Raw genomic sequence first — 24,802 nt, 5'->3', positions numbered from 1 at the left:
GGAAGGGAAGAGAGAAGGAAGGAAGGGAGGAAGGAAAGAAAGAAGGAGGGAAGGAAGGGAGGAGAGAAGGAGGGAAGGAAGGAAGGAAGGAAAGAGGGAAAGAAGGAGGGAAGGAAGGAGGGAAGTGGCGTCTGGATACTCCAATAACGCTGTTACCACTAATGCACAGGTATATCTTGCAGGCAGGTTACTGTCGCATCTTGCAGCATTCGTAACTGGGTGAAACTTTAGTTATTTTTCCCCTCTAGTGTATGATTTCTTCTGTAAGTGCTAGTCGTAGGGAAGAAGCTTCTAGTTGAGCACCAGCTTGATTTCTCCATGTCCAATGATATAAGTATGTGGTGTCTTCAGCAATAGGGGCTTACTAGGAGGATATGCAGGAGAGGAAAAAAATGACCAAAATATATTCCATAAAAAAATTAAAGAAAAATAAAATTCTTTCGAATTCCTCCTTCTGAGGATACCTTCATTTCTGTTTTATGCCCCGTCCAGCCCCCTCTTTCTTTTGCTGACTGCAGGATTCTGAGCTGAGGGTTGAAGTTTATTTTTAGTACTTAAAAATTGTCCTACCACTTCCTGACTCTGTTTCTTTTAATGAAAAATTTATAGTTACTTAAAAACTAGTATGCCGTTTTGTCCCGTTTTGTGGTTTCTTATAAAAAGAACCAATCACCCGAATGCACCCCTTGTGAGCAGACAGGGGCTGAGGGGAAGCATGTGAGAAGGCTCAACAAAAGGGAAGCATCTGGCTGGCAGAAGAGCTCTACAAGGGCAGGCTACCTCCACACTGCTGCCACAGTCCCGGCACACCCCAGCACACAGAGCAGCTAAATAGAGCAAAAGCTTCTTTAAAACTAGAAAGCATTCGGAGTTTGCATTGTCTTAGCAAAAAAAAAAAAAAAAAAAAAAAAAAAGAGATAATCTGATTAATCTAAAATGATCGTGAGACTGTAATGGAAACAGGCCTTCTTCCAGACAACCCTGATGGGCAGAGGCAACCATGGGGAGTTCTAGAAACCTCTGGTGACTTCTTTCTGTACGTGCATACAGGGGTTTAACCTCCTGATAGAGATAGAGACCTCCAACCTTGTCACTTCCCTTCTGCCTCATTGAGCCTAAGAACAAAGGTGTGTGTGTGTGTGTGTGTGTGTGTGTGTGTGTGTGTGTGTGTTTATGTGTATATATATGGGCACATGTATATGTGCATGTATATATTGTGTAAATAAATCTGTATATATATATGTATATATGTGTGTGTATGTCTGTGTTTATATGTGTAGGAATGTGCACATGTATATGTACATGTATATATTATATAAATATGTCCCCGCCAGCGGGGACCCAGTTATTCAGGGTCCCGAAGGGGCGCTACCCTTGGGCCTAAATGGGGGGCGAGAGAAGAAGGAGACCAAGCGAGATTCTGTTGTCAAGGTCTCGTTTATTGGGGTGAACGTTACAGCTTTTAAGGCTTTCAGGTAGGGGGAGTGTCCTTTGTGAAACACAGAGGAGGGGGAGGTGCGGATATAGGTAGTGATAGCTGGAGGCAAAGAGGTCAGGCGGTAGACGATGAGGTCAGGCGGTCACCGGGTGTTGATTCAGGAGGTAACAGGTATCTGCTAAGGGAGCTGAGGCATCCCTTGAATGTTATCTTCTTGTGCTGTAAATTCATGGGAGAGGCTTTTATCCAACACTCTTAAGACTTAAGGCAGTCATCTTAGGGGTGAGTCTCTGTGGCCAAACAGCCCAGAGTCACCTAGTCACTTTGAGCCATGCAGTTCAAAAAGCGGCTAGGCCCAAATCCAATATGGCTCCATGCATCTCCCCCATTTTTCTTTTATAAAAGACCATTAGGCGGAAGTAGTGGTCTGAGAGAGATCAGACATGCCTCACAGAGTACCCAGCTCGGCCATGGTGAGCCACTCTTGCAGTTAGGACTGCACCCCAATGGCTAGGAATGAACTTATGTTGTAACACACCATTCTGGGCTATACGTGTGTGTTTATTGGGGGAGAAACTGGGCCGAGGAGCATTTGACCGGCCCGTACATTTAAACGGGGTGTAGCCACCTCTGTCTTAGGATCGACCTCTCAAACCCCAGCCTTATCCGTCATAGGATCACCTTGTCGCCCCCAAGGTTCCTGTCTTAGATTGGTCAAGGGTCAGAGGAAGTTGCCCGTCGCTGAGGATAGCTACATCAGGTCATCTTCTCATTCCTCTTATTTGAGCCCAGGAGCGAAAGAGTAGGGGCCAGATGGCATTAATATAAGAGATTGTGGAAATTGAGCCTCTCCCGATAAGTAGTGGGCACCTCATCTGGTTCTCCTCAGCTGTTATGGCCATACTACCAAGGGCCTAGTCAAGCCTCTCCTGTAATAAAATTTAGAATTCCCAATTGTTAGCAACTACTCCAGAAAGTTCACCCACTGTGCTTGCCTAACAATAGCACCAGTTAAGGCAGCAAGAGTCACCAGGGGAATGAGGGGGGCAGGGGTAACAGCTGGAGTCCAGTCTTCTGCAGCAAGCAGCAGTGCACAGAGGGTCTGAGCATAGGCCGTGGTGGGACGGGAACACGCAGTGGTAACACTGACTGTAGCAACGCCAAAATTTCTGTGATGACAAAAGATGAGTGGGAATCCTCCATATTCCTCCAAGGACACAGGAATGACTCCAGGGACCCGAACCATGAGAGCTGAATCTTTATGCTCCCAGGATCAGCATGTCTCACCAGACACTCGGGCAGCTGGCACACTCCTGTAGCATCCTGTAGAAAAAACACAAAGATTCTCTCTTCCCCATATAAAATATCTGAACAGGATCATGCCAATATGTGGATCTTTCTATTTCACCTAGGCAGAAGTATGCTTAGTTGTAGGGTGCCATAAACTCAGAGTGTTTCTTGGCATCCAAATTTTAAAATTGAAATAAAAGGAGCATATTTTAGCATACAGGGATAACTCCCCTTTTTATTTATTAAAATATTGTTAAAATATTATTTATTAAGATAAGTCCTTGAGGATTAAATTGAGGACACTGAGCACTTGTATTTATAAATTGACTTTTATACCAAATTATTATCTCTAGCATTATTGTTTTGGATATATAAAGAATGAGATTTTTTTGACTAACTATTCCTATTTAAGGCCTATAATCTGCCTGGTATCATTGTCCTCCCTTGCTAAGGGGTCTAGGCAATCCAGTTTGAGTTCTTAAATGGCCTATAAAGGAACAGTACTTAGTGCTCTTAACCACTGAGCCATCTCTCCAGCCCTTCACCAGCTTTATTTACCTAAACATAAGCATTAATTAGAGATGCCAAATCCTATAAATATTGTCCAGATTTAGTCACTAGAAATCCCTGAGCCGGCAGGGTGAAGCTGGGAGTTGAAAGTAAGCAAATGGAGTCTTCCTCTTTTCAAGAGGGTGTGTTATCAACTCCATTACCATTTTCAAAGAGCTGGGTCTATGGTTTTGTTTAGTTGTCTGAGCCAGAGCACTGAAAGGACAGTGAGTTGTCAGACAATTCACACTGAAATCACTTTGATTTTAAGTAGAAAACCTGCCTCTAATATAGCATTAAGTAATTGTATAATTTGAGGGCTAGTAGTATCTAAAAAGGGAAACTTTTTAATCAACTGTAAACCATAAGCCATACATTGGCTATCAGTATATGACTTAAAAGCTTGATTTTTTTTTAAACAGTGGCTACAGCACGTAATTTAATAATCTGTGCTAAAGCAGGGGAAACTGAAGAGAATAAACAAGTGATCCAATCATACATGTAGCCTTTTCATTAGATGAACCACCTATAAATATAGTAAGCTCATTTCCTATGGGTTGCATGCACAAATTTATAGGAAATACAAAAGCATGCAAAGAGTAAAATTATCAATTTTGCCTGAGATTTGTATATGTGATAGGCCAAATATCAGTATTTTGTAATAACCAATTTAATTGTTGTTTGGAATAAGATATGTTTTACCAGGTTTCTTTTTTAAAATACTTCCATGACTCTAGTCTATAATTCTGTATTAACACAACTGAAGCTTTATCTCCAATGAGGATAACAAAGGCTTAAGTCCTCTGGTAAGGTGAGGTAGTTAGCCAATTAACATATCCTTAGAAGCTTAAAATTAGCTTCAAATATTCTTTTCTGGAGTAGTGCAACAGCTACTCCCCAAATATTAAAGCTCATTTTGAGAGCAAAGGTTTGTAGTAAAAATTTCCATATATACTGAGAGATTTAAGGTTCTAACTTCTTACATTGAAGAAGCGACAAAATTACATAATATAAGGCTATTAGCCATTCTTTTGTAAAATTTTTAATGATATCACTTTATGGGCTCTCTAAAATTATAAGCAAGCTCACGAAATGAAAACTCACAATGGCCAGGACGTAAACAAATTGTATAAAATCAGTCCTCTAAATCTATCTTGAAATGGCAGTTGGAGTAAGCAAACTGGCTGTAATGCTCTCACAAGTTCTAAAACCTCATCAATCTTTCGTAAGTCTTGTAACAATCTCTACCTGTTTGATTTTTTTTCTTTTTTCTTTTTTTTTTTTTTTCGTGTCAAGCCAGAAGAGGAAAAGGCCTCTGGTTTCTTTATGGACCAAACTATATATCTAAAGTACAGCACTTAGCAGGTATCTGCGAAGCACAGTGGGGAACCCTGGCTGAGACTTTGGTAACAAAGGGCCTGAATAAATTAGGGAAATAACCAGGAAGGCCAGCCTAATTCTGACTCTGGTGAGAAGTACCTGGCCAGACAGCCAGTTGGGAACAAAAAGCTTCCACTTGCAAGGGCAGGGCTCAGCAGGGGTCAAACCTTGTTGGAGACCCAGAAGGGTCTTGTTGAGGCTGAAAACATTCCATGAATGTAAACTTCTTGTGCCATAAATTACAGGGAGAGGCTTTTGATCTTACAATCTAAGGCTAAGGCCAGACAGTGACAAGGCAACCAGGCCCATGTCACATGTTATCTAGAATGACTTCATCTAAATTACAATTTTAAGCCAACTTTCTGTTACCAATGTTACACCTTTTTAACCATATCTAATAACTTAAAAGCCAATAGTACATAACCAAGGCGTGTAGAGCATATTTATACATTTAAAACCAATCAGAAATAAAATTGAAGTGGCTATACATGTCCAGCAGACTTAGGCTTCTAGCTACAGATGTAGGCTCCAAAAGCCAATTGAAACTGTTTTTTATTTATTGTTCTCTTCTTGAAATGAGTTAAAACCAAGTCAAGGTGTGAACGACTGCAGATAAAAGTTTTTACCATTTTTTCTTTTGAACACGAAACATAAAACATTTAAACAATGAGAAACAAAAATCACAGACATAAACTGACAGACATGGATAGCTTGGTGTACCAAGGACAGGCAATAGATAAAGAGGGAAAAAACTAGATGGTGTCCCACCCGAAGGGACCCACATATCCTACCTATAGAACCCAGAACCAGAAATAAGCATTTCTCCAATAGGAGCCAGCAGAGAGGCAGGACATCTCCTGCCTTCCCTCTGTTCCTAGGAGAGCTCTAAAAAGTTTCTCTTTCTCCAAAGCATCCGTGGAGATTCCGGGAGGACTGTTTTTCCCAAACCCATTCTCTCTCATGTCTAGGGTGTAAACTATCTCTAGTCAGGATCCAAAGACTAAAATATAACTCTAAAAGAACGCATATGCAAAAACACTTTACCATTACCTTGTCCCTTTTTTATTACAAGTTTTACTTAAGCTAGCCCCACACTGCTTAAAATTAACCAGGGATACCTTTCATCAATAAAACAAAAAAACTTGATTAAATCCTTTTTCTTAACTCTTAATCCTCTCTCCCTGAGTGAGCGCTTGATCTCTCCTATGAAACAAGCCTCCTAAATCCATACCTTCCCCACGGCAATTAGACGACAATTATTCGACCGGTCCTTACCTCCCTCTCCAGACCTTACCTCCCTCTCCAGTGATGCACGAGCTATGCGGCCTGAAGAGTCCTTGATTCCCACTGCAGCTCTCTTATCTCCGTCGTCCTGTAGTCGGCCTTGCTTCGGGGTCCCTGTGTTCGGGCGCCACTTGTCCCCGCCAGCGGGGACCCAGTTATTCAGGGTCCCGAAGGGGCGCTACCCTTGGGCCTAAATGGGGGGCGAGAGAAGAAGGAGACCAAGCAAGATTCTGTTGTCAAGGTCTCGTTTATTGGGGTGAACATTACAGCTTTTAAGGCTTTCAGGTAGGGGAAGTGTCCTTTGTGAAACACAGAGGAGGGGGAGGTGCGGATATAGGTAGTGATAGCTGGAGGCAAAGAGGTCAGGCGGTAGACAATGAGGTCAGGCGGTGGAGACACCGGGTGTTGATTCAGGAGGTACACCGGGTGTTGATTCAGGAGGTAACAGGTATCTGCTAAGGGAGCTGAGGCATCCCTTGAATGTTATCTTCCTGTGCTGTAAATTCATGGGAGAGGCTTTATCCAACACTCTTAAGACTTAAGGCAGTCATCTTAGGGGTGAGTCTCTGTGGCCAAACAGCCCAGAGTCACCTAGTCACTTTGAGCCATGCAGTTCAAAAAGCGGCTAGGCCCAAATCCAATATGGCTCCATGCATAAATACATCTGTATATATGTGTGTGCCTGTGTTTATGTGTGTAGGAGTGTACACATGTTTAGGTGCATGTATATATTATGTAAATACATCTCTCTATATCTACATATGTGCACATGTGCACATATATGTTCAAGTGTATATTATGTAAATACATCTGTGAATATATATGTGTGTGTATACATGTAAGTGAATGTATATGTATGCACAGAGGTTTACATATGCTTCAGCTGAATGGCTGCTAGACGCATGGAGACTATACATTGTGAATAGCATTTTTTAATTCATGTGCACTGTTTTATTATCTAGCGAATTCTATATTAATAAGGATCTTCTCCAGGGCTTCCTAAATTAAAAGATTCACATGATATTTTTACTCACTTGATTCCCAAAATGCACATTTAAGTTTTTTTTTGTCTATGTCTTCTCTTCTTAGCAGTCCTAAATAAGAAACTGGTGCTTCTCTTACAAGTGGAAAAGGTCCTGGCCCCCTTCTAAAAGGAAACCCATTGTCATATTTCCGCCTTTGAGAATGAGCTCTGGTATTGGCCTCTTACACTGCAATCTGGCTGTTTATGAGTAGGACTAGCTCTTTGGGGGTCTTTGCTTCATCGTGTGACATTACCCATGCCGTAGGTACACCTTCTAGAATAAAGTTAATGTGCCTTTTAAACCCTCACTGTTAACGTTTCACAAGCTGTGAATATTCACCAGGCTTGGAATGGCAGGGAGGTGGTGTGACCCAAAGAGGGTCAGTGAAGAGTGTCTGCACAACTAGGATTCTTAGACGGTAAATGTCAATATTTCCCAAAATTCGGATGCAACATGCAGAACAAATCTAACTTCTGTCCCATCTTTATGGAGCCCAGACAAGCCCTTTATTTAGTTATTTCTAATTTTCAGCCCACAAACAGCCGTGATTGCTTCTCTGTCACCTGCCTCTGGCAACACTCAGTCCCGAGGCTTCAGCTCTGGCAGACAGAGGCCTTTCCTGATCAACTGTGTATGCCGAAGCCACAAAGAGCTCTTGGCTGTGTGGCCCAGTAAATATCTCTCCCGTTCTCTGCCTCACGCCCAGATGACAACATGGTTCGAACGGGGTTCTTCGAAATGATCCGTGACACAGCTATCGCATGCCAAAGGTTTTCTTGGAAAAGGTTGCATCTGAAGCACTGAAAATCCTCTGCTTTGAATCTCACCCAACTGTGTGTAGAGTGCACAAGAAGCGGAGTTGGCTCTCGGTATCTAACACCTCTGTCAGGCAAGCTCTTCCCGCAGAGGTTAGGGCAGGATGCTCGGCTTTGTGTGAGCACCAGATTGTTGTAGAAGAAAAGCAAATGTGCCAGTTAGGTTTTGATTTTCATGTTCTAAAAGTGTAACATGGTGGGCTAGGAGGAGTTGTGTCTGGAAAGGAAAAGACAGATGTCCACAGTGGAACCCACCCATACCCCTGTGGATTTCTCACTCTGTGGTATTTGTCCTGCCAATTCTACAGTTTCCTAGCAGATAATATGGAGGAGGTATTAAAAGTTGGAATCGACTAGAATCAGTCGGGGGCTACGGTTCTCCAAACATGCTTTCTCATTTATAGAAGAGGATAAAGCCTAATGGGTAGGATGGGGACGCACTTTCAATCAGTCTTCAGAGAACAGAGCAGAAGGGTCAGATCTCAAGTCTGAGGCCACCCTGGATCTTTATAGTGAGGTACTGTCTCAAAGAACTAAAGTGAAACAAAACAGGAGAAAACTAAAGTTTGAGATCATTACAACGATAATGAGAAAGGTCTTAAAGGTTTTTATGGTCATTATAAGTTAATATTAACTTTTGACTCTACCCCCGTGTTTACGCGTACATATGTGTAAGTAGAAGTCAGAAGTCAATGTCTTGTGTCTTCCTTGATCCCTCTCTCTACCCCAGGTTTTGAGACCAGGGTTTGCTGAGCCTCTATCTTGCCAGTTTGAACTAGAATGGCTAGCCATCACATCTCCAGAGATCTTCCTGTCTCTGCCTTCTTGGCTTTGGGATTACAGATGCATGCTGCCATTCTGGGTTGTGTGTGTGTGTGTGTGTGTGTGTGTGTGTGTGTGTCTGTGTCTGTGTGTGTGTGTGTGTGTCTGTGTGTGTGTGTCTGTGTGTGTGTGTGTCTGTGTGTGTGTCTGTGTGTGTGTGTCTGTGTGTGTGTGTCTGTGTGTGTGTGTGTGTGTCTGTGTGTATGTGTCTGTCTGTCTGTGTGTGTGTGTGTGTGTGTGTGTGTAACTGGGATACGAATTCAGGGCCTTGGGGCTGTCACAGCACTGTACTAAGCCATCTCCCCAATCCACTCCACTTTCCTTTTTGAGGTACAGTCTCTTATAAGAGCTGGAGTCACCTCATTCCTCTCAGCTGGTTAGCCAATGAGCTTAGCCCCAGAGATCCCAGTGTCTCCACTTGACTGGTACTGACCTGAGGTACGTGTCACCATGCCCAGCTTGCTACACAGGTGCTGGGTTGGGGACCAAACTCAAATCCTCATGCTTGCACACACAGCTCTCACCTGACTAAGCCATTTATTTCCCTAGTCCATGGGTTACCATTTTAATAACACCGAGTTCTACCAAGACTGCTCCAAGATAAAGGGAATTTCGCCAATCCTTGCCACCCAGATTCCATCCTTGGCCCCATATGGTGGAAGAAAGTGACTCCCCAAAACTTGTCCTCTGACCCACACACATGCTGTCCCATACATGCAGCTCCACATGCTATCTCATGCATGCAGCTCCATATTCATAAAATAAACAAACGAATGAATCAAATATAACTAAGCTACTTTTTTAAAAGTTTTGAAAGCCATATGCGCTGAGTACTTTATGATAATACTAGTTATTAGATAATGTATAGCTAGATAATATATCACTGTTAGATAATATACAGTAAGATACTATTAGTAACGATAATAAGTATCGATAATGGTAAACATTCATTGAATGCTCAAATGCACCAAAGCCTTCCCATATTCCCTCTGGTGTGTGGTTATCATAGCAGGACACGTCCCAAACACAATGGCTGTGACTCAGCAGAGACTAAATCACACGTCTGGGGGAATCTCTGTTGTTCTGAGGGAGAATCTGTCATTCTTAATGACGGACTTAATGACTTCATTTCACTCATCTCATGCCCAGATTCATTTCTAAATAAAGACCTCATGCCTCCCGAGGGCAGAACCCAAGTCTCTTCTGGTTACTGATACTCCTGTCCTGAGCGTTTAGATACACTCTGATCAACAGTTCTCAACGAGAGATGGTTTGTCACCCAGGATCTGTTGGGCAGCCACAACGCCTGGAACTTGGGGTGTCTATATATTCCATGGTAAAGGGGTCGCTCAGTGGCCTCCTGTGTCTGCGACATCGGGAACTTTAGCTTCATGGCCTGACAGCATTGGTGAGCTCAGAGGCTGTGATTTAGAGGAGTAAAAAATACATAAGTAAGAAAGTTCACAGGAGTGCTGAGCGGTGTGCCAAGATGAAATGTGCTGTGTGAGCTCCATCCAGTCATCAGATGGAGGCTCCCATCCCTTCATGACCTAAATTCTTCAGTTTATATTTGAAAACTTACCTTGCATCAGGCTGTGTTTTGTCGAGTTCAATGACAGGACTTTAAAAGAAAAACAAATATGCAAACACAAATCTTGACAAACCAATGACATCTTGTTCTTTCCCCACCCTTTATAGACTGGATGGGAATCTCTGAAGCCAAGGTCTAAGCATCTGGAGATGCATATCCCAAAAACCTATGTCACCCCTCCGTGGAGTTAAACACTCGAACTAAAATGCATGGGACATTATTTTATCATCGTGAAAAATAAAATCCAAGCACATTATAGAAAAGGCTAGAATTCTAAGCCCTACTAGCCCATCCACGAGTTGACTTTTGATTCATTGCTGCTGTTCAAATCAGGCTCATGGATCCAGAAACAAGAAGTAACCACGATGGCTGCAGAGAGACTAGCTCTTGGGAGTGTCTCTAGTTTGAGCACAAACAGAAGAAAGATCTAAAAACCCTTTCAGGAGCATTATGACGTATCAGGTAAGAACAATTAAACTAACAAAAGATAAGAAATCAAAATCTAGTTTGCCTAAAATAGTCAGAATTCTGTTTCTATAACAAAATACCTGAGACAATTCATAAAGAGGAAATGAAATGGGTTTATTGAATCCACAGGTTCGGAGGCTCAAACACACGGTGCTTATATGTGCTCAGTTGTAGATTACTGACTGATGGTGACACACTGGGATGGTAGCATGTGCCAGAGTAAAAGGTCACATCTCAGACTAGAGGAGGAACAGGGACACAAATGGGGTGGGAGGAAAGGGGTAAAGAAAGAATGAGATCCTACCATCCAATCAGCTCCAAGGGCAAGCCCAAGGACCTAAGACCCTCCCATAAGACGGGACCATCTGAGGTTCTCTCTACCTCCCAACAGCACTACCTGGCGAACAAACTTTTAATTCGTGGGCTGTAGAGGGACAATCGCAATTCAAATGATAGCGCCAGATGTTCTTTGAAGATCATCACGCTTCCCTCCTCTCCTACAGGCCACTTTTGTGAAACAGCCTCCTGGTGTGGTCCCGGCCAAAGGAAAGTAAGATGGCAGACACACCGTTGTTTACAGCTGGGTACTGCCCTTGCTCCAGAAACTTCTGCGTGCTCTATATTTTGTGTCTGATATATTCTCTAGCCCAGTGTTTATTTTACTTTCCCCAAATCACTTATGCTTAATGAGATCCTTACTCTAGCCAAGACAATAGGTCGTTTGTTTACAAACTGACAGCAAGTGAGGTCCCATTGCTTCAGACAAACCCACACAAATCGTTGAACGTAAAGAGACTGAGCCGGTGCCTACGTAGAGCGGTGTCTACGTAGAGCCTTCACTTCCATGTTCCAGTGTCTAAGGCATGGGAAGATAGCACACATATTATCAAAAGGGGAAAAGATACATCAACACAACCACAAAGGCTTTGAGCTACAATCTATCCTGCCTGCAGGAAAGCTAGGGCAACAGTGGCACAGACATGGTGGGAGCAACCAACCAACGTCCGATTTGACTCGAGACCCACTCCATGAGATGGGACTTGTACCTGACTCTGCCCGGGTGGCCAAGAAGCAGTCTAGACATTCCAGAGACCTGGGGTGAAATCAAATACTGCTGCTCTGAAACAAACAAAAACAAAACAGAAAAACCAATAAAATGAATCCTCATGACATACTCCCATCCTCGAAGATCAGTGCCTGGCTCAGTCATCATCGGAGAGGAGAGGCTTCCTCCTGAAGCAGATGGGAGCAAATACAGAGACCCACAGCCAGACATTATGCAGAGTGAGAGACCTTGGGCTCAGTCGTGGAACACTGCCTGATGGTGACACACTGGGATGGTAGCATGTGTCAGAGTAAAATGGTCACATCTCAGACTAGAGGAGGGACAGGGATGCAAATGGGGTGGGAGGAGAGGCATAAAGGAAGGAGGGAAGAGAGAATGAGATCCAGAGAGACAGAGCAGGGAGGGAGAGAGGGAGAGAGAGAGAGAGAGAGGGAGAAAGGGAGAGAGGGAGAGAGAGGGAGGGAGGGAGGCAGAGAGAGATGGAGAGGGGGGAGGGAGAGAGGGAGAGAGAGAAAGGGAGAGAGGGAGAAAGGGAGAGAGAGGGAGGGAGGGAGGCAGAGAGGGAGAGAGAGGGAGGGAGGGAGGGAGAGGGAGAAAGGGAGAGAGAGGGAGAGAGAGGGAGAGTGAGTGAGAGAGAGAGAGAGAGAGAGAGAGAGAGAGACTGACTCAGCTCTAAACAAGATGTCTCCGTCAAACCCCTCCCCTCAGAGCTCAGGCAACCCTGCTGAAGAGGAGGCAGAAAGAATATAACAGCCAGAGTGAAGGGAGGACACCAGAAGAACAGGGTTCTCTGAAAAAACTGAGCCAACTTTGCATGAGCTCACAAGCACTGAAGCAGCAATCACAGGGCCTACGGAGGTCTGCACCAGGTCCTCTGCTTCTAATTATAGCTTTCAATCTAGAATTTTTAAGGAGACTCCTGAATGTATGAATGAGTATGTCTCTGGTTCGTGTGCCTTCTCCTGGGGATCTTTTATTTTTCTCTCCATTTGACTTGTCCAACTCTGATGTATTAAGTTTTTGTTTTCCCTTAGTGTATTTTATTTTGACACTTTTGTTGGTATCTCCTAGGACCCTGTTCTTCTCTAAAGAGAGACAGAAAGGGGGTGGACCCAATGGGAGGGGAGGGGAGCAGGAGCTGGGAGAAGTAGAGGAGAGGGGAACTTATTCAGATAACCTTCCATGAGAAAAGAACCTATGTTTAACAAAAGAGAACAATATCAGAAAAGAGATCGTTAATAATTTCTAGCATAAGAGACAGGATAAAGAAGTAGATTTGTAAATGAGTTTTATCAAGTCAACATTTCTTGAATTCTACACATTCTGCATTATGTTTCTTGGACAGGCTACTATTTTTTTTTTCCACTAGGGATCATTTATCTAGCCTAGATAGTCAGAGGTAAATCAAAACTACCCTTGATTTCTTTGGTAGGCGGAGCAGGGGCAGAGGAAGGACTCTGCAGAGAAGACCAGAGGAGCTGTAAAGCCATTTGATTCACTTTAAACTCTTAAGTAGAGAGGCTGTAGGGATGGCTCAGGGGTTAAGAACTCTGACTGGCCTGGCAGAGGAACTGGTTTCAATTCTCAACACCCACGTGACAGCTCACACGTATCTGTAACTCCAGTGCCAGGTGACCCTGTGTCCTCTTTTGTCTTTCAAGGGCACCAATCACATGCTGCACAGATACACACATAGGCAAAACACCCATACACATAAAATAAAAATTGATAGAAAAACAAAAAAAAAAAACTTAAGTAAAACGTGACAACTTGGATTAACAAATAGAAAACTTTGCATGCATGTAAGGACATCTTATGAAAGAAGTTGGGGTGGTTCAAAGGGGGCTGAGGGGAAAGACAAGATCAGTAGAGGAAGGAGTTCCGAAGGAAGAGAAGGCAGGAGGGCAGATGAGGTGGCGCCCTCTGTCGCACTCTCTGCCACATCCACCCCACATCCCACCTCATACCTCACCCAAGACTCACTCGCTGACTTCTTAGCGAAAAATTCCAGACTTCATGGTGGCAGTTTAACAATATAAAATGAGATGGCTTTCCTGTTAACTTCTTAATATTTCATTGTTTTCCCTTGCCTACAGAAGTGGGGTGGTCCCCCCTCCTCCTCCTTCCTTCCCGAAATGCTGCACTTATGACTAAAACCTAACGTGCCCATTTTATCAAGCACCAGTCAGTTAGATGACAGAGAAATCAGATAACACTTGGAGGGGGAAATGGTCTATGTATCTTATAATCACGGTGTAGGGAAATTGTGATATGCTTTTAGAAAATTATTCATCTTCTTGTGAAACTCAGGAAGGTTCTTATTTTTCTCACCCCCCCGGACAGGTGACAGTAACCTAAGGATGCACAAGGAATGTCACTCATCGGTGCTGAATTCCCCAGGGTAAACCAGTGACAGAACCAAAGCACAGCGGTAATAGTAAGACAGGGTACAGGTGTCATCAAAACAGCGTTGTTTCAACCAATGAAGAAGTATATACACAGTGGGGGACCTCTGAGACTGTATTGAAATCGGGAAACTCTTGGAGCTTCATGACATTAATGTCATAGTAAAATAGACCATGTATTTGTGACCATGGTTATGTGAACTAAACCACCAATCTGGCCCTTATGTAAAGGTTCACCCTAAAAACTATATACATACACAGTACTTGATAATGATGATGTCTGTCATTTCAGGGAAGTCATGACAGGAACTCACACAGCTAACCACATCACAGCCACAGCTGAAGACAGACTGGATCTCACCCACACAGGCTACCTGCTTAATTGTGCCCAGACAGCTTTTTTTTCACTACTCATCAGTTCAGTGCTAAGCCTATGAAATGGTCCCAACTGGTGTTCAGGGCGGACCTTCCCACCTCTGTTAATAATCGAAAACAAATCCCCTACAGATATGGCCACAGGCTGGTCTAGATAATTCCTCATTAAGACCCTCTTCCCAGGTGATCCTAGGTTTAAGCAGATAGTTAAAACTGATCAGCCTGGTTTATCATATTGGGGTTGGGGGAGCTTACTGTAAACATGGTGTATTACTCTTCAGTGGACCTTTTCACCCTGTGTTTATGCTTACAGTATGTGTTGATAGCATCGTTCTCTGGTGCTTGATTTAAGCTCATGCTTTGTTCATCCTGGACCCTAAATATAAAAAAAAATCCACTGCTGATGTGACTAGCAAGAGGTCACATGGAGTAATTGACCTGGAAATGAAATTTTAAGTGATTAAGGACTATGGAGGTGAAAAATCGATGGCGGTTATTGCTCTCCAATCAAGCATGCCCCAGCTCGCAGCTACGGTCTTGAAAAATGTGTACAAGGGGATCGAAGCTGCTTAAGGATCTGATTTGTGGAAGTCGCTAGAAGGTGGCAATGGAATCCTAGCACTTGGGAGACAGAGACAAAAGGACCAGAAGTGTAGCGTCATCCTTGGCGACATGGGGAGTTAAAAGCCAACCCGCACTCTCTGAACTTCTATTTCCAAAAACTAAAAACTACCTAGATGAGGCTGGGTAAGATTTGGAGGAACCTCCAATGGCCTGGATCAAAGACCAGACAGAACTACAATGTATCCAAGCAGCAAGACAATGGGGACCATTTGCTGGACCCGCCCACAAGGTTGAGGTTCCAGGTGGTTTGAGCTAATCAAGGAGTGTTATTTTGTTACTCGATGTCAGAACAAGCAGTGGGTCTCCCAGGGCTGATGGCTCTTAGATACTCTGTGGAAGCTGACTGCCGGAGGGAGCTACTTGTAGAATAAGATCTTTAGTATGGATAGTATCTCCCTGTTCTGGAAATGGAGACCCGGAAAGCAGTCCCATCCGTAGGGAGATAGAATTGGTGATCACTTTAAAGCTTTTAGACAAGGCAAGAGTCTTCTTTAAAAGCAGTGTTGATACAGGGCTGTAAATCGAGGCCCTTTTGCCACCTGGCATGATGGCATGGTGGCATGGTGAGGACCCCAGGACCTCCCAGCATGGCCTTCCAGTGTGTCAATATGCACCCTGCAGGAACAGAGAGAGGGCAAAGACAGTCCAACTCTGCTCCCTGGTGTCCCGCCAACTCCTTATGCCAGACCAAGAAGACCGTTTGGAAAATGGTTTTTGATGCTTTGCTTGTGTAGGTGCGTGTACACAAGTTGACTCAATGATGTCCCGATGACACATTTCAAACCTGGTAACATGTGACCATACTCCGGACCTGTACCAGGCACTAGTCCAAGTACTTTGTGTCTATCCACACCTGTGAGGTGGGGTCTATCCGTCCCATTTTCTATGTGAGTAAACTGAGGTTCAGAGGGTTTAAGTCATGACTAATCGATGTCAGATCATCAGGAGTCCAGCTGCACATGCTCCTGAATATAGCCTTTTGATCATGGTGTCTTGCCTTTGAAGTTTGCCAGTAGGTCTAAATGCTACTTTAGAAACTGCTGATGGCATGTGCGAGCTTGCTTTTAGAGGGTTGGCAGCCAGAATCTCAACTCATCCACACTGTGCTAGCTTGCTTCCCAGCATCTGCACACACCCCTGAATGTTTATAACTGACACAGCCACTTGAATCAGTCACTGTCAACTCCCATCCGCATTCTGCCCCAAAATGCCCACATGACACCATGCTAGGCTCTCAGCCATGCAGGGCGCACATTATCTACGATTTCTTCTCTTCCCACCCGCCTGCCGCATTTGTCCGATCCCCTAACTTACTGTTTCATAGGGCTGCTGTGGGCTCATGAAGTCTCTCAAGTAGGATCTGATTGCTGCCTCTACCTTAAGCTTGGCCCATTTGCAAAAGCCAGTGCTGTTTTTAGTACAGTGCCCAGCTCAGAAAGTCCCCGAGGATCAGAGAAGCGGCTTGTTCGTGGAAATCTTTCTCCATACATCACCGATCTGAGGCATAATCTGTAATTGCGTACATACAATGCACTCAGTGGTCACATGTTCCCCCTCCCACTTCTGGGAAACTAGAGCTGGGAAAAAAATATTCAGAACCTTAACTGGGCTCTTGCTGGTGAAGCAGAAGATTTCAGGTGAGCAGTGGATTCGCAGAGTGGATGCAGTGACCTTTGTGATTTGCAGTGTTTTCATTCTGCAGCTTGCACGGCAGGGACCCTGACTTCAGAAGCTCTGATGGCCTGAGGCTGTGTTGGAGAGAAAAAGAAATAAAGAGCCTGCCCTACTTCCAGCTTGTCTAGTAATCTCCCTGTGCAGCTGGGAACCTGAACCGGGCAAGACTGTGTGGATGAGCGACCTCTAGTGGCTGTGATTGGGAAGTGCTCCCCGGCTTTGAAGACTGCTCTTGAAGGCTGTAAGACAGGTTTGTGTCCATCCTCGGCTGCGCCGCAGGAAGATTTAGATGAGATATAAACATACAAATGTAAGGAGCTTATCCTTCAGGCCGAGGAAGTCAGAAGAACACACGGCTTCTCTACTGAGTTGATTGCGTAGGAACTTCCTAGGAGGCAAAGTAGGTAACTCAGGAAGCTGAGCCCAGAGGGACAAAGGAACTTTAGAGAACTGTCCGGTGGAAGGCCATCTTTGGATAGGAGAATAGCCCAAAGCAGGCAGGAGAGGGAAAGAATTCCTGATGCGTGCAAAAGGGATTTCAAGGGAAAAGGATCAAGTCTGAGGAATATTGGGTTGCCTGTAAAGTAGGCCTGAGCTGGGAAAACAGTTCAGTCTGGTGTGTGTGTGTGTGTATGTGTGTGTGTGTGTGTCTGTCTGTCTGTCTGTCTGTCTGTCTGCCTGCCTGCCTGCCTGCTTGTCTGCTGTCTGTCTACCTGTGTGTGTCTGTATATCTGTGTACCCGTGTGTGTCTCTTTGTGCTTGTGTGTGTGAATGTGTGTATCTGTGTGTGAGTGTATATGTTTCTCTGTGTGTGTGCATGTGTGTGTGTGTGTGGCTGTGTCTGTATCTCTATGTCCCTGTGTGGGTCTCTATGTGTCTTTAAGTGTGTCTGTGTGTGTGCCTGTGTGTCTCTGTGTGTGTGTTGTGTCTCTGTGTGTGTCTGTGTGTGTAGGTGTATCTGCATGTGTGCCTGTGTATGTCTGTGTGTGTGTGTGTTTGTGTGTGTGTCTTTAAGTGTGTCTGTCTGTGTTTGGGTCTGTGTATGTGTTTTTATGTGTCTGTATGTCTGTGTCTGTCTGAGTCTTTAAGTGTGCCTGTGTGTCTGTATGTCTGTGTCTGTGTGATCTGTGTATCTTTACGTGTGTCTCTGTGTCTGTGAGTCTGTGTCTGTGTGTGTCGTTAAGGATGTCTGTGTGCGCACCTGTGTGTGTCTCTGTGTGTATCTGTGTATGTGTCTCTGTGTGTCTGTGTGAGTCTTTAAGTGTGCCTGTATATCTGTGTGCCTATGTGTCTGTGTGTGTGCCTGTGTGTGTCTCTGTCTGTGTCTGTGTATGTGCCTGTGACTGTGTGTGTATGTGTATGTATCCGTGTGAGTATTCACACACACACACACACACACACACACACACACACACACACACGCTCAGTAGCGTGCTTATGAAGATCAGAAGATAAGAGTTGGTTCTCTTAGCCCTGCAGTGAGTCCAATAATTAAACTTGGGTCATCAGGCTTGGTAACAAGAACCTTAGCCCCCAGAGCCACCTCACTTGTCGACTTGGGCTCCTGGTGATATACCCTTCTTGGACCACCCCTGCGAAAAACTATCTCATCTCCCAGCCTGGGCAACTCCTTTGCCCCAAATGTACGTGTGGCACATTTTGTTCCAATGACAAAAACACCAGGGTCTGTGAGCTCAACCCCACCAGGGCTGAATAGTTAACACAGGTGAGTGAAATAGACAGCAAGGAAGACTCTGGCATTCCAATGCTGCTAATTTTAATTTTCAGCTTTTAGTCACATTGGCCAGCCTAGAGTAGTGAGTACAGGTGGAAAGAGTAGAGGTTATGAAGTCAAAAGGAGAATTAAAGCCTGTGGAGGCAGGGGAGTCCCTGAAATAATCCAAGAGTAAGACAAGAATGAAACCCAGTTCAGTGCGACTCAGTATCCACCACTGGCTCAAGCTTTGAGAGTCTCACTTCAGTTCATTTATTTAAGCACTGCACAATTTGGGGAGAGGAGAGGGTTCTGATGACAATTAACCCAGTCCTAAGTGTACAACAAATTTAAGGCAAATTGAGATTCTTTACAAAGTGCATCTGGCTTCTTTCTCAAAGATGGGTATCGTTGACTCAGAGATGGTGCCCAAGATTCAGGGTCTAGGGAGAATCACTGAGTTTTACATAATGCTCATGGGTGTCAGGATTGAACTGGCCCTACGATAACACAGAAGCCACTTAGGCTGTTGTAAAGCACAAGCAACATCACTCATAAGAATGACTTTTATGCCCTGGAAGCAACGCTCAAGATTTAGGGGGAAATGGGTCTGGCATAGCAAAACATGAACTCTAGGGACTATGGGTAAAGCCTGAAACAACAGATACCGAATGGTCTGCATGTGGTAAACTACGATCTTTTCTCCTAGCGTTCTGGGAGAACAGCTAAGCGACTTCTTCCTTTAAAGAGCTAAACTGCCCGTTTAACTTTTCCAGCTTCTCCGGTGCTTATCTGTATGCGGCATTTTTGCCCTTCTGCAAAAAAAAAAAAAAAAAAAAAAAAAAAATGCCCGTCCAGTAGTCAGCAGTTCTGGGGGATTTTTATAATCAAGAGCACAGATCTGGGCTGGTGAGGGGCTGGGTCCACACAGGTGCTTGTGGCCAAGGCTGATGATCTGAGTTCGATTCCTGGAACCCACTTGGTAGAAGGAGATAGCTAACTCCAGAGAGTTGTCGTTTGACTTCCTCACAAATGCCATGGCACATGTCCGCCCACATACATACATGCCCCCCACAAACAAACAAACAAATAAAGGTGATATTATTTTAAAAAAATAATAAGGAGCCCAGATGTGCTGCCAAATAACCCCTGTCTTACCAGCAGTATAATCTCATGTGAAATCTCTCCATGTTGAAAGAATGTTCAATCATCTTTCAAATAAAACATCCTGTGTCTCCAGTGAAATATTTGGCCTTATATCCCTACTTTATGAACTGAGGTGCACGTTAACCAAGTTTAGCTTGAGTCCTCTGGCTTGAGAAACCTTTTCTGACAATTCTTATGGTCCGAGGACACCTCCCGGCTTTGGTTTCCGTAGGCATCTCTTTTGTTTGTTTGTTTTTATGTGTGTGGGTGTCTTGCGTGCATTTATATCTGCACACCACATGTGTGAGTGATGCCAGTGGAGGCCAGAGCAGGGTAGATTTACAGCTAGATGGTTGCGAACTGTAAGGCATGTGAAGGGAATCGGGCCAAGAGTCCTTTGGAAGTACAGCCAGTGCTCCTAACTGCTGAGCCATCTCTCCAGCCTCTTTTTTTTTTTCTTTTTATGAGAATGGTCTATGAAAATGTGTTGTGTAATGGCCACTCTGGGAAAAGCCCAGGAACCTTTGCTCCCACTCTACCATTCCTGTTTAATAAGTAGGGGTTTATTATTCTCATCAGTGTAATCCTCAATCTAATGAAGGTCCGTTGGACTTGGATGTTCTAATTCCTGACGTAGCACCTCACTCTAGAACTCTGCAATTCTTATTTCCCCCTGTGTGAGAAGATTCAGGCTCACCTATCCTCTGTCTGCTTTGATTGAACTCGTCTATGTGCTAGCATCCTGTGAGCCTCCAGGGCAGACACGGGACCACCACCATTGAGCTAAGTTGCACAGTAGAACGAACCAGTCACTTTTGCAACAACAGTCATGTCAGACCATCAGGCCTCGTTCCAATGATCCCAGAGATGGTCACGGAGGCAGACAGTTCTAAGATGGTGGGTTGCCTGAAAAGCACTGGTGTAGGTAGCGGCAGGCTTGTGAAACTTGGGCAGTTGCAAGCTAAACCACAGGGAAATCAAGACACACACACAATATATAGACTTGTCAAGACGTCTCTCCCCATTTCCAAGGAAGCAAAGAAAGCCAGAAGCCTGGACAGTATAAAAGGCTGTGTTGCCCAATATATCTAAATGCTGTCATCCATCCTCATCAGCCTGGCTGGAAACCCAATACCCCTATGACAATCAGGCACCATGGGCTATTGGGACAGGATGACTCCTGCTGGGCAATAATACACGGTCCAACCCATGACAAAACCCTCTATTTCATATAACTTTATATTTCATGTTTCATATTCACTCATCATGAACATCACTATCTTAATTTTGTCTTTCTGGAATATTGAATTTATATCTTTTACCTCGAGTACTAGATTTTGAGCTGATGTCTTCAATTTGACACCCAACACAAGTGCCTCGTTTTATCCTACTTACTCTAGCCCTGAAAGGGAACTCAAGTGCTCTCTCTGCTTGGGTAAGTGAAGTACCCATGTTGAGCCTTCAGTCGCTCATGGGTAAGACGTGATTGACTGCCAGTGCCTACTCTTCAGCCTATAATGAAATGAGGTCATGTAGTGAAATTACAGCACAAAGTGGACGCTTCTCAGTGGAGGCTAACATCATGGGCTGGCAACTCCCTCATACAAAACAAAAACTAATGGTTGCCATGGTTCCCATTTGTTGGCTAATTTCAAGAAAGCTTGGATTTACAGGTTGCAGTGTGGGTTGAGGATTAGAGTTTATACACAATCTCTAGCTAGGGTTCTAGGTTACAGGTGTTAAGTCTCTTATATAAACCTTAATCCAAAGTATGCATGTATTACCACGGTCTGTTGATTACAGGTGTTGTGTGTGTGAGAGAGATAGACAGACGGATGAAGACAGACAAAGACAAAGAGACAGTCAGAGAGAGAGAGAGAAATAAGTAGAGACAGACACACTGACAAAGACAGACAAAGAGACAGAGAGAGACCTAATGTGCATTGTTGTTTTAATCTTTGTTATACATTTGACTCTGAAATTTTAGATTTAATGGGTTTGAAGAGAGAGATCTACAGATTTAAAGTAATAGAATATTACTCTTCTAGATACTATTTTAATGACAGTGAGGTGGAGCTGGGGTTCTGGTACTTTAGGTTCTGATAAATGGGGGCTGCAGGGTAGTCCCCATTTCTCTGTTTAGAGAAAGCTTTCAAACAGGACTGGTTGTGGGCCTGAGTTGGTGGCTTAATGAATAAAGTTCTTGCCATGCCAGCCTCTAGAGCCATCAACATCATCATCATCATCATCATCATCATCATCATCATCATCATCAACAACAACAACAACAACAACAACAACAACAACAATAACAACAACAACAACAAAAGCCAATATAGGCTTATCCACTGGTCTCCAGTCCTACCTGGGAGAAAGTCTAAAGCAAGATGGTGGTCCGACCACCCAAGTCAGTGATCTATGGGCTCAGGAGACAGACACCCTCAATAATAAGGTGGCAATCAACTGAGAAAGATGCATAATGTCAACCTCTGGCCTACACACACATGCACACCTATACACGACAATAAAATATGATAAAAATAATACTGATTGTATAATGATATATAATGGGCATAAAAATGAAATCTCGGCACCTCTTGTTAAATAGTTGTTAATAATTTCAAGACAACAAACTACTAGGTCAAATGTGGAGTCCTTCTGAGCACGAGACCCTATGCTTTACACAGAGCACATAATCATGAAGGTTACCTCACCCCCCAGAAAGGCCTGGGCTGTAGGTCCATGGCCATACTCTAAGTCATGCTTTGCCAAGTTAAACTTTTGGTGTCGGTGGGATCCTTTGGTGTCTGTGCTGTTCCTAATGAAAGCCACTGACTTACCTGTGACCACTGAGCACTTGAGGTGCGGATCCTGTGTCTAAAACTAATGTTTTGGTTATTTGCAGTTAAATTTTTAGTGTCCCATGTGTCTCCTGGATTCCATATTGCCTGGCACAAGTTAGATGCCAGCTTTGTCCAGCAGGTCCCTTTTCTACTTTAGCATTTGCTATCTTCTAAACTGATGGGGAACTTTATATCCAACAGATATCAGACCAGGTCTTTTTTTATATTTTCGTCCACCTATTTAAATGTTTCTTCAATCTGACAGGTAGCGATGCTCCAAACAGTTTCATGGAAAAGCAGCGGCCTGATCTGTGAGATAATTTTTTTTTTTACGTTAAAGAAATTCTTTTTAAATGACTCTAGGCGGTATTGGCAATTCATAAGTTAAACGTTTCTTTTTTCTACTTTCATGGGAGATGATTGACAGCTTTCAGGTGCTGTCTGGGTCTTCTCAACCAAAGTGACTGACACCCTTCCAGCAGATGTGCTTCCTTGCAGCTTGGAATATGACTTGTTCTCCCTAATGTGAAAGCTTTCAGGTGTCTGGCAGCTCCTCGGGCAGTTAACCCTTGAAGTGCAGGCGTCATGATTCGGGTTGCTGGCAGGAACCTGAACTGAACCTGAACGGGAAGCAAAGACTTAAGAATTGAGCCACCGGGCTGCAGTTATGAAATAGAGGATCTGTTTTCCCACTCTTGTTCTGGATTTGGGCTGAGAGAAAGATCTGCTTTGTGAGTCTCTGGAGGGAGTCTTCTGGTTTCCACACTTTACTGTGTTGTTTTGAAACAGGATTCATGGGGCATTTGGTGAGAGAGAAAGACAATGAGAGAAATACACAAGGAGAGAGAAGGAGAAGTTCAGAAAGGGGTGGAAAATAAAGAGAAATAGAGGGAGAGGGAGAGGGAGAGGGAGAGGGAGAGGGAGAGGGAGAGGGAGAGGGAGAGGGAGAGGGAGAGGGAGAGGGAGAGGGAGAGGGAGAGGGAGAGGGAGAGGGAATTTTTAAAATCCGGCCCCTGAGTTCAATAAGGAGAAATAACAATAAGAAGAAATAAGGATATGGTACCAGGAGGTCAGGAGTTGTGGAACACAAAAAGAACTCCATTAAGACAAACAGCCACTGAACCAAAACCAATACCCCCCCACCTCCAAGAATTTATAAATACCAGAGAGAATGACCCTCTCTGTTTTTATGACTGTTTTTTCCCTCTGGGTCTGCAGTTAGTTCATGACTCTTGACAGGAAAGCGCAGTGCCCAGAAAGAATTAAACGTTCTCCAAATGGGACACTGGTTGACCATTCCAAGTGACACTGGAAACAGACCCCAGAATCTCTGTGATGCTAGTGGAGCAGAGGGGACAGTGGGTGGAAGGTGGGGCCGGATATCAACTGGTCAGACGTTTTTGGAGAGAGCAAGCATTGCTAAAGTCTTATCCTCTGCAAATAAATCTCAGCTAGAAGAAATTTTTGTGTTAAGAGCAAACAAAACCCCAGACTATAAAAGTATTGGGGCAAGGGTAGAATTTCCAGGTCAGGAGAACAATGTGCATTTAATTTGACTGAGCACTGCTAAGCCATCTTCCTGGACTGCAGTCCTTCCCTCTGCCAGCCTAAGAGCAGTTCAGTGTCTATAAATCTGTAACCACATTCTGATCCCATTCTAAGGAGACACAAAGTGTTAGTTCATCACTGCTTTAAAATGCATTTCCCCACGTAATGGAGGAGTCTGCAGATCTCTCCATGGGCTCGCTAGTTGGGAACAGTTCGATTCTCATAAAAATCAGACTTATATCCACTTCCCGATTTCTTTGAGGTTTTTCTGGGTTTTTAATTGACCAGAAAAACCTCCTATGGTATTTTTGCTCTTGGACACTTGCTGGTTCACCCTTGTCCCCAGTTGACACTGTCTATGTCTGTCTTTGATGAAGAGAAGTCCTTCACCTTGATATAACTGAGCTCCTCTCCCAGAGACCCAGAGGTGGACAGTGTGTTGACTGTAGGGATGGGGAGCTGGTAGTGAGCAAATACCTATCACTAGGAGATTAGATTGGTAGAGTATGACAGACACAGGGGACTATTTTAGTCATTTTCTCACTCTTGAGACACCCCTGGAGAGAAGCAACCAAAGAGAAGAGAGCTTAATTTTAGCTCATGGACTTGGACAATAGGAACTCGAGGTGGTTAGCCTACATCTCAGTGGTCAGAGAGCAGAGACTCCAGACTAGAGTCAAGGTTGGATGTATAAACCTCCAGTGCCACTCCTACAGCTCTGCTCTGTCTACCTAGGCTCCATGTC

General features: G+C 44.1%; 1 long non-coding RNA gene across 2 annotated transcripts in view; it reads right to left on the bottom strand.

Annotated features, from left to right (window-relative positions):
- Positions 1-1,418: 1,418 nt before the first annotated feature.
- The window catches only part of LOC120097858 (uncharacterized), an 85,138-nt gene continuing 61,754 nt past the window's right edge, over positions 1,419-24,802 (bottom strand). Inside the window, exons 1-3 of one of the 2 annotated variants that reach the window (XR_015641185.1) lie at positions 16,447-16,935; positions 5,952-6,131; positions 1,419-2,761 (exon numbers count right to left, since the gene is read on the bottom strand). This is a non-coding gene — a long non-coding RNA (uncharacterized LOC120097858). Of the gene's footprint in view, positions 2,762-5,951; positions 6,132-16,446; positions 16,936-24,802 lie in introns of those variants that run through there. The other variant, XR_015641184.1, reaches the window with a different exon arrangement.

Source organism: Rattus norvegicus, chromosome 17 (genome assembly GCF_021556685.1).
Source record: "Rattus norvegicus strain SHRSP/BbbUtx chromosome 17, alternate assembly SHRSP_T2T, whole genome shotgun sequence".
In the NCBI taxonomy this organism is placed as follows: domain Eukaryota; kingdom Metazoa; phylum Chordata; class Mammalia; order Rodentia; family Muridae; genus Rattus; species Rattus norvegicus.
This window is presented reverse-complemented; position numbering and strand designations above follow the sequence as displayed.